The sequence below is a fragment of the Canis lupus genome, chromosome 6, assembly GCF_011100685.1.
Source record: "Canis lupus familiaris isolate Mischka breed German Shepherd chromosome 6, alternate assembly UU_Cfam_GSD_1.0, whole genome shotgun sequence".
NCBI classification, from domain to species: Eukaryota; Metazoa; Chordata; class Mammalia; order Carnivora; family Canidae; genus Canis; species Canis lupus.
Window position 1 is genome coordinate 75081396 of NC_049227.1, and position 18948 is coordinate 75100343.

Here is an 18948-nt window from a genome sequence, read left to right on the forward strand (position 1 = left end):
AATTTATGGCCATGGAGAGTTATCACAATCCCAAAAAATCCCAACAACAGGTCTGGTATTTGGAAGACCTTTTTTTTAAATTTTATTTTGATACCCAATGGAAGTCTATCTTCCTACATGGAAGACATTAAACTCTTGCCAACAACTAACATTACTATTAAAAAGACAAGAAGAAGAAAAAGAAAGAAACCTTAATCCTGAAGTATCCTCAAGGTTTCTGTATTTATCCTGCTGCCTCAGCAGTCAGTAGTCAGCAGAGGGTTTCTCACTGATAGGGAATGGATTTGCCTCTGAAGCATCTTTGGATAGAACTGGCCACATCCGAGAGATGAAAATAATAAAAGCCAAGAGACCTGGCAGGCAGCTGCGTAGTGGGCAACCCCATAACCATCTCCACTGAATATATTCCCTATGGTGGAGTAACGACCTAGAGGTCTCCTATGATTAAGGCAAATAATCTTATGAGTGGTCATGAGTATGCACATTGATTGGGTTTGGCAGATTGCATAATCAACTGCAAATTAGCTTTTGGAAATGACTGGCTATACCCGGTGCGCAGAAGAAATAGAAGCAAGGGGATCTGGCAGGCAGCAGGTACCCATAGCAGCTGCATGAGTTGCATTCCCATAATTTACTATTGAAGAGAGCCAAGCCTGGACATTTCATAGCTGTGCTTTTCATTTTTGGTATTTGGAGGGACTGCAGGAGGTTGCTCTGCACTCAAGCAATTTACCTTCAGAGTAGCAGCAAGGCAGTGAGAGTTGTCCTACTTACATTGGTACACCTCTCGAAGCATGATATGCACATCCCTTTTCTTTATACCCAGCAGAAAAGCACAACATCTGCTCTACTGATAATTGGATACCAGCCTCATCTGATGAAAGGATATTAATTTTCACTTCATAGATTAATAGACCTTGGAAAGTCAACTAGTCCATCACACTATCTTATTGCAGGATACTTCCCAACCCAGAAGGACGTGTTCGAGAGAGATAAAGGCGTATTTTACAATGTTATGATTTCGAATGCGATGAACTTCATCTCCATATAGACGGAGAACTGCTTAACCACCCCAAAGAAGGGAGGGTTCTCGATGACCACTACCTCTCAGTTGTTAAAGCAGTTCATGTTTTTCTGTTTGTATATTTTATCAGACAGGCCCAGGCCCCGACTTACAGAAACAATATCCATTTCAATAATTATTAATGGACTCATGTTGAGTGTTGAGCACTGTGCTAGGGACCATGGGGGCTATTAGCTCATAAATTTTAATCAGCATACATTTGTTTTGTAATGGAAAAAGGTATGAGATGACTTCTCATCTTGTTTAGCATCCTATCCCGACTGAAACACCGAAGTTACATGATTTAATATCTTATCCTGAGTAAAATAGATATTAACAAACGAAAAAAGTTCTAATCATAAGAAACATCAGTGTTAGGCCCTATTTCACCTAACATGTTTTGTTTGATATATAACTATGGAACATATGACATATGTGTTTGTGATATATATACATATATATATATCATATATATTCATATATATATGAATATAATATATATATTCATCTTTCCCTATGCTGCATGTATTTACATCTGTATATTGTATAATTACATATTTTTCCTCATCATCTCTATACAGCTTTTTAAAGAAGTAGGGAATGTATATTGAAAAAAGTATATCTGAGATCTTAAACCACCACAATTTAGAGAAGCAACAAACCAAATCTACCCTGGGGAATCAGCTACCTTGAAAGTAATTTATTCATCTGATCTCATAAAAGAGATTGAAAACCCTCAGTTTCAAAAAGGTCCTCAAATTGTCTTGAGAAAAGCATATTGGAAATTTTTTTAAACTATGGAACAAGAATAAATGTTTCTGTTTAAACGCGAGATACATATTTCAAACAATTCACAGGGTTACTTCGGGTAGTTCCAAATACATTTATAATACGCATACACACTCAGTATTATTTCACAAAATTATTCGAACACAGAAAAATCATAAAGATATATGTTGTTTGCTAATAAATGCGCCTCTTTCAATCAGGAATAGTAGTTTGTCTTTACTTAATAACAGCATCATTTGTTGATTGATTAGCACTTATCAGCCCAGTACGTAAAGTACTAGCTAATGTCACTTCAATTAAACATGCATCTCTTATTGGAAATTTCAATATTAATAAGCTCTTCTCCCCATTCTTTCTAGCATACTGGAATCAGATAGCAATTATGGGAACAGGATGCACAACTCTTTACTTATCTAATTCGTAAATGCTCGTGTTTCAAACAAAGACCAGATTAAGCACATCAAAATCTAGTGCATTATTTTGATTGATCTATTTTCCAGTATTGGATGTTAGCAAAGTTGCAGGTGGTGTAGCTGTCCAGGAAAGTGTCCAGTGGAATGTGGATACTGCTTATAAAGTAGGGATTTACACATGTATCCCGTTGATAGGTTATCATAGCACACTAGCAGGTAAATTGCGAATTCCTGTCTACTGCACATCTCCCTAGCTCAGCCAGGATCTGTAGTGTTATTTGAACAGAACAAGCAGATAATCAAACATTCTGTTTGTATAGAATTGTCCCAATTTAAGGTCCTTCAGGATCCTCCAAGGTGCCTATTTGAGTTATTTTTTTTTTTCTTTCTGAAAAGCATTATCTTGGGATAAAAAAAAAAAAAAGACACAATGTAGTCTGTCATAATCCCGGCCCCAAGAAATGTGAATCCTGGCCCCCTAACACAAATTCATTCCTAAAGAAGTAAAAAATAAAACCAGGAAAGCAACATGGATTATATTTCTATAAGGCAAGGATATCAAACTTCTGATTGATGTGTCCTTCACTCTTCCCATCCCCTCTTCCACCACCTGCTGTTCTACTCAAACCAAGACTCAGTTCATCACCATTTCTGATCTTAGGACCTGTCTGTTTCCCTGGATATCTTCCCCCAGACTAGTTACAGACGCCAGTGTGAGCCCATTCCTAGCCCTTTAAGTGCCCTATTTCCCCATGGCTTCTTACGCCGTTTCCATATAGCCCTACGTATGCGCTGCTCATGACCATTCTTTCTATTTTGGAGTCTCTTACATTACTGGGAATCATCCCTTTCTGTTCCACTGGGCAGGAGCCCTACATTAGCGTTGACCATTAACGTCGTTTACATGACAGAGGAATAGGCAAAGGTTATCAGGAAGAGATGAACCTCCAGTCCTAGGCAGCGAGGATGGAGACAGTACTCCTCAGCTGAAACTAGAGCAGAGATGGACTCCAAGGCCTGAAGCCTCTGGCACAATTTTCTGTCAAACCAAACCCAACGCACACCATGTTGTAACAGTTATCAGGTAGCTTCATCAAGGATCCCTCCTGGAAAGCTGGTGTCACCTCTTCAGTGCCTAACGTGTGCTCAGTGTGCATTGTCAGAACCACGGAACTTTCTTTAATGCAGCGATTCCTTGGGAAGCGGCTGAATGTCTTCTTCCCGGAATCACTACCATCTCCTCTTCCTTCCACCTTTTCACAACATTACATACGTAGTCTTTTCCCTCCCCTTCCTTTACTTCTCCCTGACCCCAGAAGCTACGAGATCACTACATTTTCTCGGTCACAAAAATTCCAACCTCAGCTGGTAATAATCATAATATCTGCTTAATAACCTACCTGCAGTGCTACAGGCCAGCGACGGATTTTGCGATACTCGATATAAATACTATAGGTATTTAGGAGAAGAGGGCATGGGTGAGGTAGACTGCACTTAGAGGATGCTTCAAGAAGGAAGTGGCTCTGTGCGATGAGTTTAGCCAGCTACGGCGTGAGGAGGCAGTGCCTGCAAGTCTGCCCTCATTTCAGATATAAGGTGTATTCGTGAGTCCCCAGGACCACTTTCTTTTCAAACCAGCTGGCTGTGAATTCAGACACCCCCACAGTCATCCTTGGGTTTGATAATTCATGGGACTCAAGAACGCACGGCAAGCTATTACACTCGTGGTATGATAACTTTATAAAGTTTTATAAAACTTTATAAAAAATCAAGTTCTTATTAGGGCTTAATCACATAAGGCCCATGTGGCTTCCTTTTGATTTCCAGCCACTCACAAAGGTCAGGCTATGTTTTGTCATCTGTTCCCCCAGAGGTCAGAAGGGACATGGCCTGGCCTCCAAGCCCCTGTCATACATCACATTATTAGATGCCTGGTGATGGTCAAGGCCCTCGGGCAAACAGAGACTCCTGTCAGAGTCTGGAGCTGTAAGATCTCCTCCCAGGTGCCAACAGCAAAGTTGAGACTCCTTACCTATAGTCTGGAGGCCGTGCTTCTTAGGAGATAGTCTGGAACTGATGTTAGGGCCAAGAGATTAAGATAGGTAGAATGGAGATAAGTAATTTCAAACAGAAGGATAAATATAAGGAAAGGCTTGGATGTGTGAACAAATGAATGAATGAATGGGAATGGGAATGGGAATGGGAATGGGAATGGGAATGGGAAGAACCCCAGTCCAGCTAAAGCAGAAGATACTTTAAGAAACTTAGGATAAATAAATTGGGCTATAACTGTCATGTATAGCTCAGGAGCTGTGCTTTGGAGCAATAAAAACTGGGAATATTTAAGATTCCTGAATTTGTGGGGTGAGTCTAATAATGATCATTCAGGGTAGAGAAGTTTCAAAGTACTCTTTTTAGTTCTGGACACTACATTTTCAGTCGTGCTAGCAACTGTAAAGTGCTAACAGGAGCACAATCAAGATGGTGAGGGCTAAAGTTTTTATCAGACTCAGTTATGGGGGCTGTATATTTAACCAGTTTTTAAAAGCTGGAGCTTAAAGAGACAAAATAGCTTTCTTTAAAGGTTGATGGAACTTATATTTCAGATATGCAAAACTGGAATTCAAGGGAGAAACATAGCAAAGAAATGTGTAGACTTAGCAATATAAAGAACATTTTTCTATCAATCAAAATAATCTATAAATTTAATAAGAAATGTTTTGGGGAATTGAGTTTCCATCAGTAAGTATGTGGGTAATAGATGGCTATTCACTTACAATGCTAAATTAATTTGTACAGATTTTTGCATTGGAGGGCAATGCCTCTCCCGATTTTAGGATTCTGTGGGGTTTTTTTGAAGTACACGGGATGATTTAGGCGAGGGAAGGACTGGATCCAAAGACATCTGCTAGGAAATGGCCAGAACATAGGTATAAAGTGATCCAATTTTGGACTAGGGAGGTTGTAATGACCATAGAACAGAAGGATAAAAGAGACATTTCAAAAGAAAAATGAACAGAACTTGGTGAATGGCTAGATGGGGAGCATGAATCTGAGGAAAATGCAAAGAATACCCATCTTTCAAGCATGAGTGACTAGGCTAACTGTGAAACTGCTAGTAGAAATAGTCATCACAATGGAGAACAATTTTTGGAGGAAAGCTGGTGAATTCTTTCCTAAATATGGTGAGTCTGAATTGAAGGGAGAGGCTCGATAAGCAGTAGGCGGGCGACAGTTTACGTTTAGACTCCAGTGGGGAGCCAGTTACTTCTATTTTCATTACTTAAAGATTTGTGTCGCGGCATTTATCACAGTGTGTCTTGTACTGGAGCTGCCTCAGTGTCTGTCTCCGAAACTCGATTCTGAGATTCTTGAGAGTGGGGTCAACATTTTATGCATCCTTTTATGTTACCAAACCAGTTTTGCATCTTGCACACTTCCAGTCAATATTTTTGTAATAAATTACTTAGAGACAAGAATCTGAGAGAAATCGGGGCACGTGGGTGGCTCAGTCAGTTAAGCGTCTTCCCTTGGCTCAGGTCTTGATCTCAGGGCCCTGGGACGGTGCTTAGCCAGGGAGTCCACTTCTCTCTCTCCCATTGCCCCTTCCCCCAGCTTATGCTCTCACTCGCTCACTCTCTCTCTTTCAAATAAATAAGTAAAAGATTTTAAAAAAAGAATCTGAGAGAAATCAATAAAGGTAAAAACTCTTAAATAAATATAGAGAAAAAATAGAAAGAGGTTACTGACTGCTTGGAGAAGGGAGGGGGCAAAGCTGAAGTAGGAGCCAGGGAGCTGGAGAAAGACCAGGCCCTGCGCTGTGGTGGAAACTTGAGCGTGAGAGCTTCCAGCTCAAATGCTTGGTTGTGAGATCTTGATAACGAGAATGGAGAAAGGGCCTTTATGTTTTTTTCAATAAAGGCTTAATTGATCATTTTCAAGAGGTACTGACACTATTGTAAATGGTTTAGAACTTCTCATTAGAAGGAGAATTTATCCTGTGCCTAAGGGCTGCTTACGCAAGGACACGGCTCTCTCCTCGTGAGTGATACGCTCTTCGCTCTTCGGTGTTGAGCCTCCCTCATCTGAAATCCTTCCTTGCATTTTAGTTTGTATTTTCCTCTTGTCCAATTAAATGTCTTCACAGGACAAGTTTTTCTCTCCTGGAAGCTGATAGAAGGAACAACCCATAAGCACAGTGTTCTGCTTTGTTTTAGAGTTTACATATTTGGTGGCCGTCCTATTTTTCCATCTTGGAAATATGCTATTTTCCCTATGGGAAGGGGAGAATGTTTGCAAGTGTGGTGCCTGGAGGCCAGACGTGTGGAGGGGCCAGCCTTTGCCACAACAGTTGAGTGACATTCACACTCGGATGAAGGCTGCGGAAAAACACTGGGTTGTGAGTTCATGTTTTCACTTCAAGAAAAGGGCCAAGCTCTGATGTGGTCCCTAGAGGTTCTAAAATGTGCCTTCTCCCCCATCGTGACGCTTCCATCATAACCATTATCTCCTTGTAGTCACCCTCATTATCATCGTCCTTAGCCCAAATAAATCTCGATTCCTTAATGTTTCCTCAAGTCTGTAAGGTAACATTATAACCTCCTTACATTCATCATTTATTTGATAAATACTACTGGAACACTCTCGATGGACCAGCGATTGTACTCAGATCTTCTCTGAAATGCTTGCTACATACATCAGTTATAGCGCCTTGGGCTTCACGTAACCGAACACCCCAAGTCAGATTTGCCTACAAAATAAAGAAACATTATTCTCTCACGTAATAAGACAGCAGCTCCAGAGTTCGTTAATTCAATGACTCAAGGAGTCCACCCCCCCCCCTCCATTTATGGGCTGTGTGTTCCACTAACACCTCTTGAAATCACAAGTTGACTGCTGCTGTTCTAGGCTTTCCATGCAGACATATCCACGTCCAAAGGAAATGAAGGAGCCTTTTTTCCTTCTGGGTCTCTTTTCATCAGTGAGGAAACATTTCCCAGAATCCTTTAGCAGTATGTTAAGATGGGACTCAGTCCTTGCCAAAACTGAGTCACATGTCCCTTCTTAACCCAATCACAGTTGAGAGGAGCAATATTACCTGGACTGGTGGCAATAAGAATATGCCTGTTTAATCTGTGACATTATATATGTACAGATGTTGTGTTAGAAGATAAAGCAAACCCATGGAAAGCTGGAGAAACAATGCTTGTCTAGGTCACACTGTGTGTTTTCCATGATGTTTTCCAAGGAGTATCATCGGCCATGTACCTTGTATCCTGTTGTCTTTGAGTAAGGACAATGCATTTTCCTATCCAGTTATGTCGGTAACAAATACATATTAGTTCTAAGTTTGTATTTCAAAGTTGAAGTAAATATCTGATAGAGATAGCTACCTTTGGCTCAGATTTCACAAAAATTTTGATATGAACAAAAAGAACACAGTCCTACAAAAGAATATTTTAGAAAATCGTACTTCTTTATTTAAAGATATGAAATGTGTGAGGGTTTGCAATAGACATCACATTGGCAGTCCTAGGATTATTTTATAATGTGAGAACAATACATAGCATGAATCTATTCAAACTCAGAGTCATACATTTAAATTTTAAGTAGGTAATATAGATTAGTACATAAGTGATAATGGGATTCAATTTAATTCATGGATTAACATAAGGTTATTGCTTTATTTGGGGGTGATGGCCTATTTTTTTCTCTTCGGAAGTGCAATGATTTCAGTTATCCCATTTTGGTGCCAACATGTAATGAACTGAAAGCAATGTAGCAAATCCTCCTCCCTTACAACTGTATGGGCTTTTGTTTTCTCCCCTTCCTATTTTAAAGTAACTCAAATTGGCTTGAGTGGAAGCTTCCTGGGTTTACTCCAGGGAAATAAGACCAGTTAGACAAATCCGAGCTTAGGAGTCAGCTCTGTTTAAACAGAAACACCGCTTTTACTGGGGTTTTTGCCGTGTGAAGTGCCCGATCTAAATAATGGCTTTACCACTTACTAGCTTTGTGACCTTGGGTTAGTAACACAACCTTTCTACAGCTTAGTTTCCTCTTTCACAGAGGAGAAAAGTAATTCTCTATCAGTCAGTGTTCTTTATAGGAAATAGCAGAAACCAACTATGAAGAACCTAGATAGAAAATAACTTATTAGAAAGATATCTTAGGAGCTAAGGATATCAACAAGAGCCAGGGGAACCTTGCCTGAGAATGGATCAGGAATGACGGAATGCTCCAGAGCCAAGAATTGGAAAACTGGAAACAGCATGAAACTGTCTGGGCAGGACTCCGCTGCTCCTATGTAGGTCTCTTGACTATATGCGCTGTCAAAGCAAGCACCACCTTGGTCTCTTTAATGAGTATCCTTCAGTCTACCTGGAACATTTTAAATCTCAGGAAAGAGCTTCCTATTGCCTATGTGGCCTAAGACAGACAAAGGAAATACATCCGTACTTGGGTTTGTATGATAGAGCTTGTTGCTCTATAACACTTCCATATACAAAGCTACATGCGATGGAGAAGAAGTCATGCTCCAACAGGAAAAACATGGGCAGCGTTTATGTACATACACTTCTCACTAATCTTCCCAAGAACTGTAGGAAATATTTGAATCTCAAGGAACAGACTCGAAGAAGTTAAATAATGATTCCAAGGCCACACCAATAATAAGGAAAATGGTGGAGCCAGCTTCCAAGTTCAGATCCACTTGTTTCCAGATTTTTATTATGCCGCAACATCTTTGTGTGTTGGGGGTGGGGGGGAAGAACCTCTGTATTGTTGAATCGTGAATGATACAATCTTTCTGATTGCAGACAACACACATTCAAAGATAGGGCTCAGAGATGGATTTCCTGAACGGTTTGTGTGTAAGTCTAGGGAAATCTGTTCATAAGAGAAGATACAAAATAGATCATAGTGCTTGGTAGCAGAAGTGGAGATTTGGTTAACGGAGACAAAAGTCGACTGACGAATCTGCTTCTGTGAGTTACTAAATGACCATGTGGGTAGAAAATTATGGAGTAGAATGGTGACTTTGGAGAAGCTTCAAAAATATTCAGTGCCTTGAACCTTCATCTCAAGACCTCAGACTTGAATTAGTGAGAGTTCGTCACACAAAAAAAGCACCCTAGATTCATAGGCTGCAAGCTGCTGTTTAGAGGAAATAGGCTGACAAAATTGTTTGAGAGAACTACAGTAACAGGCTGTAGGCTGGCCTTCAGGACAGGCTCCCCGAACAACACTGCATACCTTTCCACCCAGAGGGCTACTGTTCCCCAAACCAGGAAGCTGAAGTATTCAGGGAGTCCATTATAGAACTATGGCCTCTCTGGAAAATTCCCGCCTTAATGAGACTCTTGAGATCAGCAAGGGGTAGCCGGCACCGTGAACTCCAGACAGACACCACCACATCTATAAATCTCACATGAGCAAAAGGGGGGCCCACACACCACTGCTTCCCTGGTCAACTGTTAGAAGTTCTGATTTTTAAGTTTTGAGCATATTCATCTGATTTTCAGATTTTAAATCGCGCCTGGAAACCTAACTCCAAAGGAGTCAGAGAATGTCATTTTTAGCTTCCCAGCCTCTTCAGTATGAGAAAACACATCAGAAGGATGTTGAGGGAAAAAAAATGCCAAGTAAGCTAATTTGTTCTACTTAACACATCATTAACATGTTTTAGAAAATGTGTATTTCCAATAGGAACGTGGTTGCTGTAAATTTGTTAAATTACAATGAAAATTAATGAGCAAATACGACTCTTTGCATTTCGAGGAAAAGCATATTGGCTTACCAAAGGAAACTTTTACATCATTTCTAACAATTTTTTGTTTGTTTTGGGGTTTTTGCTTTGCTTTGTTTTGTCTTGTTTTGCTCCATAGTAGGATATGTAGTCATCATAGCAAACTACTTACACCAGAAGTAAAGTTTGTGAGCAAAACTTTGTCATTCATAAATCAGTATTATTTACTCCTCAGCGAGCTCATTATTTTCATTTTGAACCATCCTGGGCAGCTTTCATATTAGTCATTTTGGCTAATATCAGAAAAATGGGGGCAAATAGTGTAGAACAGCATGTGCAAACTCAAAGGGGTTTGGAAGACCTGCGTTATGAGCCAGTAAGTGACTCGTGGAATTTAGAATAACAATGTGTAAAAGGCCTGAAACTCTGGGACCAAAATAATCAGAGAAGCTACAGCTTAAAAGGGTTCAGAGAACAAAGTACACATCAGGAGAGAGCTCTTGAGTAGTTACAGGTATTATCCTAAAATCACCTGCCCGGGAGACAGCAGCAAGGAAAAGAGGGAAGAAGGTAGGCCCTCGGCGGATGGAGGGGACTGTGCATCTTCAGATGTCATCGCAGCATTAGACAGAGCATTAGTATGTACAACTGTTTCATCAAGGAACATTCCTGATCTGCTCTGCTGGGCCCTCACCATGACAACTGGGGATTCCTTCCTAAAACGGTGGTGTGGTCGTATAAAGACGGGATGTTTTAAAGATACACCTCTTTTTCCGTTTTCAAACAACTTGAGAGGTGAAGAAAATTCTGTGTTTTCTGTGTCTTCCTCTTAGTGTCTCTGTCCCCACGTGGAGTTCGAGGAGGCAAGACCGTTCCAGCTCCGTATCACCTTGCTGTTTGGGCCAATTAAGTAAACGCAGCTCTTTACCTGCCCAGTGTCTCAAGGCTGTTGTACAGAGCGTTGTAGGGGCAAAGTAACAAGCAGGTTGGACACTGTATGATTTTACATAATAAAAATAGGAACAATGACATTGTCAGTTATAACGTGTTGTCAATATTATCATTGGAGGCATTTACTGACCTATTAACCATCGCCAGGAACCGTGCTAATAACTACATTACACACATTAGCTTATGTGTTTTTATCTCTAGCTCTTATTTGATTTTCATTCGGGGAGGGGGGGAAGAGGGACCCTGAAATGTCTATGTGGGAGTCATACACCCTCAAAAATATTCCATTACAAACCAACTTTCCAACAGTAGGAACTTAAAATAGGGGCTAAAAGGACCAGGCCTGTTTTGTTGCCTTCATAGGCTGTGGTTGAGTCTGAATGTCGCTTTGTTTGGGAACATGCTGAAGATAGGTGCAGTGTCAGCTGGCTTATTAGAAAGGTAGGTCCTGGGGCATCCGGGTGGCAGAGTCGGTTAAGCAACGGACTCTCAGTTTCAGCTCAGGTCGTGATCTCAGGGTCCTGAGATCGAACCTGACAATGGGCTCCACGCTCAGCAGAGTCCGCTTGAATATTTCTCGGTCCCTCTGCCTCTGTGCCCCATGCCCCATCCCCACTCCCTCTCTCTAAAATAAATCAGTCTTAAAAAAAAAAAGAAAGAAAGAAAGAAAAAGGAGAAAGAAAGAAAGGTACCTCCCAATCCTTCCTCTCAAACCTAAGGAAATTGGCTGAATTTTGCCTTTCTTTTGCCATGAAAATCGTATGGTAACTGATATGACCAGGATGATAAGAAGTGGCATGATTTTGCCATTCCTTCCGCTTTGCCTTTTCTCCTTTCCCCATCAGCTCCCACGTTTATCCAGGAACAAAGCAAAGACTGAAATTACCAAGGTCAGAATCCTGTCCCTCATCTCCCTGGAATGGCCTCGATTTTTTTATCTGCTATTAGGAAAAACTCTGTAGAATATTTCCATTAGCCAAAAAATATCAAAGCTGGGCTGTGACCTCCACATAGTGCAGGTTTATTGTGCTCTGTTTGATTATAGGGAAGCTGGAGATAGAGTTTTATATGAGGAAAAGTCAGATGAAATTGATGTAATGTCATGAGAAAAATTCTTAGTGAGTTAAATGAATTAGTTTCTTTCTTTTTTTTTTTTTTTAAGATTGTTAATTTATTTATTCATGAGAGACCCAGAGAGAGAGGCAGAGACACAGCAGAGGGAGAAGCAGGCTCCATGCAGGGAGCCCGACGTGGGACTCGATCCCGGGACCCCAGGGTCATGCCCTCGGCAAAGGCAGAGGCTTCACCGCTGAGCCCCCCGGGGGTCCCAGATGAAGTAGTTTCTTGTCTTTGTTGTTCACTAGCTGTTATTCACTTTCTGAACCTCAGTTTCCATCCCTGTAATGAAGGAACAGGACTAGAAGATTTGATTTATATAATCCTATGCTGACTTTCTCGGCTATAAAAGGGTGGGAGATTATTAATACTATTGGATAGAGGCTGGTAATATATTTTTAAAGGGAAAAACCTACATTAGGAATTCAACAATAAATCGTTGTCTTAAAACATTTAAGTTGCACATACTTTCTGGTAATATCCAATATATTAAAGGCCATTTGTAAGGTTTCCATATCTTGATTTATTTTAGTCTGGGATTGCTTTCTGAAGGGATAATCTCATTTATGATATTGCCTTTTTAAGATGTAGCAGCATTATACAGAAAGATAAATTTGCACTGCCTGCTAAATGCAAATGATGGCTGTTTTGAAGAAATAATTTCAAGGCTTTATTTTATACAGATGTGTATGGAGATTCTTATATATTTAAGGGCTATAGGCAGTAGCAATAAATAAAATTAGCTGACCCTGGGAATGAAAAATATAACATTATGTGATGAAGGAGAAGAGAGGATAGCATCTAGCTGGTATTTTATCCATGTGCCCGAATGGAGTCACTTCAAGAATGCTTAAATAATCAGAAAAATTGGCGTACATAAATAAGGCCTATTTGAAAAGCTGGAATAGGATAGAAGGCTGACATCCTGATGGAAGGCCAGCTCCAGCTCCCAGCCTTGGCTCCAAGGCCACAGTCGTGTCAGGAGAACAGGGCAGCAGCTGGCCAGCATGCCTCAAAACCCTGTGTGGGTTTCGGTTTTATATTTCTCAAGAACAGACCAGTCATTCTCCACAGAGCATAGAAACTGACCTGGACATTTTTGCCCTTTGGTCCTAAGGAGGAGAAATCTAGGTGATGGAAATTCTTCGTGAAAGTGCCATTTTCAAGACCTTTCTAGATAACGCTTCGCCATTGTCAAAATCACTGTTAAATGCTAAGCACTTTCCTTTATCTTATGTGGTTTTCTAAAATTTTTTTTTAAGATTTTATTTATTTATTCATGAGAGACACAGAGAGAGAGGCAGAGACACAGGCAGAGGGAGAAGCAGGCCTCACGCAGGGAGCCCGATGCAGGACTCGATCCCGGGACCCTGGGGTCATATCCTGGGCCAAAGGCAGCGCTAAACTGCTGAGCCTCCCAGGAATTCCCTATATTATGTGTTTTAGCCCAAAAGGAAGCCCTCCCCTGCTCACAGTCCACTAGTGAGAGTTGCCCCCGACGGAGGCGAGGTGCCCAGCCGGCTGCCAGGCCCCCCTGACGGCTGTGGCCTCGCCCTCGCCCCGTGGGCCCGGCCGAGCTTCCTTCCCGTCCATCACCTCTGGCAGCCGAGGGGCCAGGGCTGTGCTGGAGATAAACCCTACGGGCCGTGCCCGGAGTACGGGTTGTACACGCGTGTGCACACACTGACTGTGACCACTCGTCTTGGAGGCTGGAACACAGGCTGATGATACCTTCCCCTCCAGCTTGGGTTGGCGCAAAACTCCCTAAATGCTCCCCCACGCTGCTCTTCCCTCACCTGCAGTCTATTCCCAACTTCTATTTATGTGCTTATGTACGTATGTATGTGCTTGATTTTTAAAATATTTAATTAATTATTTATCTACTTAGAGAACAAAGGTGGGGGGGAGCAGAGGGAGAGGGACAAGGCAGACCCTGCCCTGAGTGCAAGACTGACGCGGGGCTCGATCCCACGACCCTAAGAGCACGACCTCAGCTGAATCCAGGGGTCGGGTGCTTAATCAGACTGAGCCGACCACGTGCCCCTATTCCCAACTTTTAAAGTATAAGTCATATCATCTCATTGTTTCCCCCTCAAAACTCTTCGGAGCCTTCCCTTTCTTGCAGGAAAAGCCCAAGACCTTATCGTCGTCCTGCTAACCCTGCATGACCTGGCACCTGTTCCTTTACCCTGACATCATCTCTTAATTTTCTTTCCTTCGGCCTGGCCTGCTTCCGTCAGACTGACCTCGGTGCTAGTTCTAGAACGTGTCTTGACACACGGACCCTGCCCCCTGGCCTCTCCTTGACTTCTTCAGGGCTCTGCCCAGGTGTCCACTCTCGCCGGGCCCCCCCCCCCCCGACCATCTTTCTGCTGATTACCCTCCACCCTGACATTCCCAATCAACCTTTACTGATCCATTTATTTCTTTATCTCATTGATATTAAATAAATAAGTCTTGTATTTTTTTTTTATTTTTTTCCCTCCTCAATTAGAATGTAAATTTCACCAGGACAGTGCTTGATTGACAACGTTATCCCCACAAACCAGGGCAGGAAAAAATAAAAATAAAAAAAATAAAAATAATAAAGGAAAAGAAACCGGGGTGGGCAGATGGCACAAAGTTAGCTGTTAATTATTTGTTGAATTAATGCCTACATGACTCAATGAGTTAAGAAACGTCACGTCCACGAGGACTCGGAGAGGTACGGATGTGAAGTAGGCCTTGAGATAATCCTGATAAACGCGACTTCTGTGTCCCGGGTCCAGTTTGGAGATTTGTTACGTGGGGGCTTAAGTATGAAAGATATTGAAAAACATTTTTATTTCGTAATAAACAGCCCCAAAGTCCTGTAATGGCACAAGTTCCCATGAAAAGCTACCTAAATGAGAATTAAAAATGGGAAGGCAGGACACAAAAATTTCTTAGTCCTATTATTTGATCCTGGAGCTTGTTTAAAGTACTGATTCCTCTCTTGACAAGCATAAGGGATTTTTAATCGGAAGAGGTTTTACGAATTAGGTAAACATACTTCGTCACTGTCTCACACCACCAGCTTATTCCGTGTTGTTTAGAAAGATGATCTGTGGCATTTTTTTTTCCTCCCATGTTGAAGAAAAAATTCCGTATATGCAAAACGTTTCTCAGTGACTCAGCCCAAAATACCTTTTTTGCTTACTGTTTCCAAAACTAGTCATTTATTATTAATGTTACTGTGCTTTGGCAACAGTGAGGATGAACAGCTCTTAGTGGTGTGGATTCTGTTTCCTTCTCCTGACTATTTAGCATGTAGAGCTATCAGTAGGAAGAGTCAATGGCACTTTAAAAATTGAGCAAGTCCGTTGCTCCTGATTCGGTGTTTCATCAATATCAAAAGACCTGGTTGTGGAAATAAGAGGGTACATTAGTCCTAAAGCTCAGTGGTTCGTAATTTGCTACAGAAATTGGGCTTCTAGTCTTCAGGATTAGGCTAATGTCCAGAAAATAGATGGAGAGAACGAGAAAAACAAACCTGGGCTGGTGGGGGGGGGGGGGGGCAGGGGGAGGAAAAGGAAAATTAATAAATGTTAAACCAGAGGCATGAATGTAACTTTTACCTCCAAAGTGACTAAAGAACATTTCTTCATCGGGCCACATTTAAAATTCGTACTTATTAAAATGGTCTCTTAAATAAAACCTTTTTGTAAAAGGGGAAAAAAGAAAAAAAAAGGCGAGAAGGGAGGATCATGACAGTCAGCGCCCAAGATTCCATGTCACCGGGCTGGATCCGTCAGTGCAGCGTCTGCCCTCCACTCAGGCCATGACCCCGGGACCTGGGGTGGGGCCTCCCTCTCCCTCTGCTGCTCCCCCTGCTTGTGCTCTCTCCCTCTCCCTGTCAAATAAACAAAATCTTTAAAAACAAGATTTATGGAGTGATTCCATCTTGAAAGAACATACAGCGAATAATCACGGTCCTCTTTATCGGTAGAAATATCTGAATACCATTCCTATAAAACTGTGCTCCAAGGAATGCAATCAGCTCAAAAGTTGTTGTTGTTTTAATTTTAATATTCAGTAGACCCAATTTTTTTCTTTTTTTTTTTTTTTTTTTTTTTTTTTTGCCATTTGCCTCTTTGGAAAAGGAAACACGAAAGGAAGCAACATGTCTCATCTGTGTAGATTGATTAGATGTGGACACCATCAAGAGAAGGGCTGCCTTCCTGCAAGGGATGCAGCTCCCCCAAAAACAGTCATTGCTTGCAGAAGGAGGCTTGTAGTAAAAAGAAAGGCCTAGAATTTGCAGAAGTATTGTGGATAGAAATTGCATTTATGACATACTGTTTTCTGATCCCTTCAAGCAGGTGGGCACCGCTCCAGCCCCCGCCGCACCGAGCTGGGCAGGACTCAGGATGGCGAGGGCAGGCCCGGCTTCGCTCTGAGCTGTATGGCCTCGGGTGGGGCCACAGCCGTTCCCTTCCCTGGCGAAATCTTAGCGGTGCCTGCCCCTGGGGGTGTCAAGGGAAATTTATTCCATGACGGAGGCATGTAGGACCATACAAGGATGCCGCCTTTTACTAAGCGTCAGCTGCTGTTACCGTCTGACATGTGGGAACTCGGGCCTCATAGAAGGAGTCTAACCAGACGTAGGCTCCAATCTCTTTTTCTTTTTAATAATACATTTATTTTTTATTGGTGTTCAATTTGCCAACATATAGAATAACACCCGGTGCTCATCCCGTCAAGTGCCCCCCTCAGTGCCCGTCACCCAGTCACCCCCACCCCCGCCCTCCTCCCCTTCCACCACCCCTAGTTCGTGTCCCAGAGTTAGGAGGCTTCATGTTCTGTCTCCCTTTCTGATATTTCCCACACATTTTTTTTCTCCTTTCCCCTTTATTCCCTTTGGCTATTTTTTATATTCCCCAAATGAATGAGAACATATAATGTTTGTCCTTCTCCGATTGACTCATTTCACTCAGCATCATACCCTCCAGTTCCATCCACGTCGAAGCAAATGGTGGGTATTGGTCGTGTCTAATGGCTGAGGAATATCCCAGGGTATCCATAGACCACAGCTTCTCTATCCATCATCTGTCGATGGACACCGAGGCTCCTTCCACAGTGTGGCTACTGTGGACATTGCTGCTATGCAATCTCTGTTAGTCATCAGACTTTTGGGTCAGTCCTTTGACCTCTCTGAGCCCCCGTTTTGTTAACTCTAAATAAGAAATAAGCATTCTTCCCTTCAAGAGTCCTGGAGAGAATTAGAGATTAGGGACATAGAGTGCTAATCCCGATTCCAGATGTGGCCGGGATCCCTAAGTTATTATTTTAAATATCTCTTCTTGCTTTTCCATAGGGCACAGTTCCACTTGCTGCCCGTTGGCTCTGAGGCAGCCGAGTGTTGGGGATAAATGCAGGGATTCTGATGATAGACCCCCTGTTTTTTTAATATTGGTGCTACTCCTTCCTTCCTTCCTTCCTTCCTTCCTTCCTTCCTTCCTTCCTTCCTTCCTTCCTTCCTTCCTTCCTTCCTTCCTTTTTCCTCCCTCCCTCCCTCCCTTCTTTCCTTCCTTCTTCCTCCCTCACCCCCTTCCTCCCTCCCTCTCTTCCTCCCTCCCTTCCTTCCCTCCTCCCTTCCTTCCTTCGTTCAGCACATCAGTACCGCCTACCCTCTACTCCATCAACGTTCCAAGCCTGGGATCCAGCAGTAAATAAACAAAAATTCTTTCCTTCAAAGACAGCAGATAGAACAGCTTTACTCAGCAGTTACTTATTATTCCAAAACCTTAAGCAGATAACCTCTCTGTTTGCCTCTCAGTTACTTCTGAGAAACGTCTCCGTTTCTTCATCTGTGAAATGGGGGGAAAATACTGCAAATAACAGGATTGGTTTGATGAACTGTTTCCTGCAAAGAACTTAGAAAAATGCCTGACACATAGCAAACACTCAGTATGTATTGACTATTACTGTTGTAGTTGTTATTAATAGGAATTAGTTGGGGAAATAAGCCCACTGTAATTATATGGGTCGACTGAACTGTAATCTAGCAAATTCTTTGTGTTCAGGCCATCCCAATTATTCAGTTTTCACTCTCCAAAAAGCCTGGAAATGTGAACTGAGCCATCCTCAGGAATTTCATAACCAAGTAAAATTTAGATAAACCATGTAAAAGAAGTGCAAATATTCAAAGCATACTAAACAATTGTGTTGTTGTAACCTATTTACATGCAAGCAATCACAAAGCTACTAGGAAACTTTAATAAGCACCAACACCATTGTAGATAACAAAATCAATGACAATATTAATTACATATCGGCAGGGGAAAAAAAAAAAAGATGCCCTACCAATCAGAGTCTCTAATTTTCCCATGAATGAGAGAATACAAATAGTTTAAAGTATATCCACTACCTATAAATAAATATTTTAAGCAAGAGATATTTAAGCTATAACTCAATTGGACTGGGATTGGTGTGAAAATAGTTTCCCAGAAGCGAAGTTTTCTCCCTTACACGTATATTTACCTTAATTGCCCATCACAATGCAGGATTGGGTGTCAGAAGGACCTAATAAAAATGAATAAATAACACCTGGATTCTTATTAAATATTTAGCCTGTCTGGAAGAGAAAACAAGCAAGTGACTCATACTTTTATAATGACTTTTTTTTCCCTACTGATTGATTCTACTGGATAGTGAATTTATCTGGACTGCATCCAACCAGCTAAAATGGGATGCTGGTTTTCTGATTGTTTTCTCCGTCCCACGTCAGGGCAGTGCTGGAGTGCATAAGTGAGTAAGAGGGATGCAGCAGGTGAAGAGAAGAGCAGGCGGGGATAAGACCGCAGGAAGCTGATCCAGGCCGACTAAAGAAACACGGTGCAAATCACTAG

General features: G+C 41.8%; 1 protein-coding gene and 1 long non-coding RNA gene across 2 annotated transcripts in view; both read left to right on the forward strand.

Annotated features, from left to right (window-relative positions):
- LOC119872290 overlaps positions 1 to 10985 on the forward strand; it is a 43133-nt gene extending 32148 nt beyond the window's left edge. Inside the window, exons 2-3 of the long non-coding RNA XR_005361409.1 lie at positions 9789 to 9908; positions 10846 to 10985. This is a non-coding gene — a long non-coding RNA (uncharacterized LOC119872290). The remainder of the gene's footprint in view (positions 1 to 9788; positions 9909 to 10845) is intronic.
- The window catches only part of NEGR1 (neuronal growth regulator 1), an 814177-nt gene that overhangs the window by 723230 nt on the left and 71999 nt on the right, over positions 1 to 18948 (forward strand). The gene's annotated exons all lie outside the window — the stretch shown is intronic.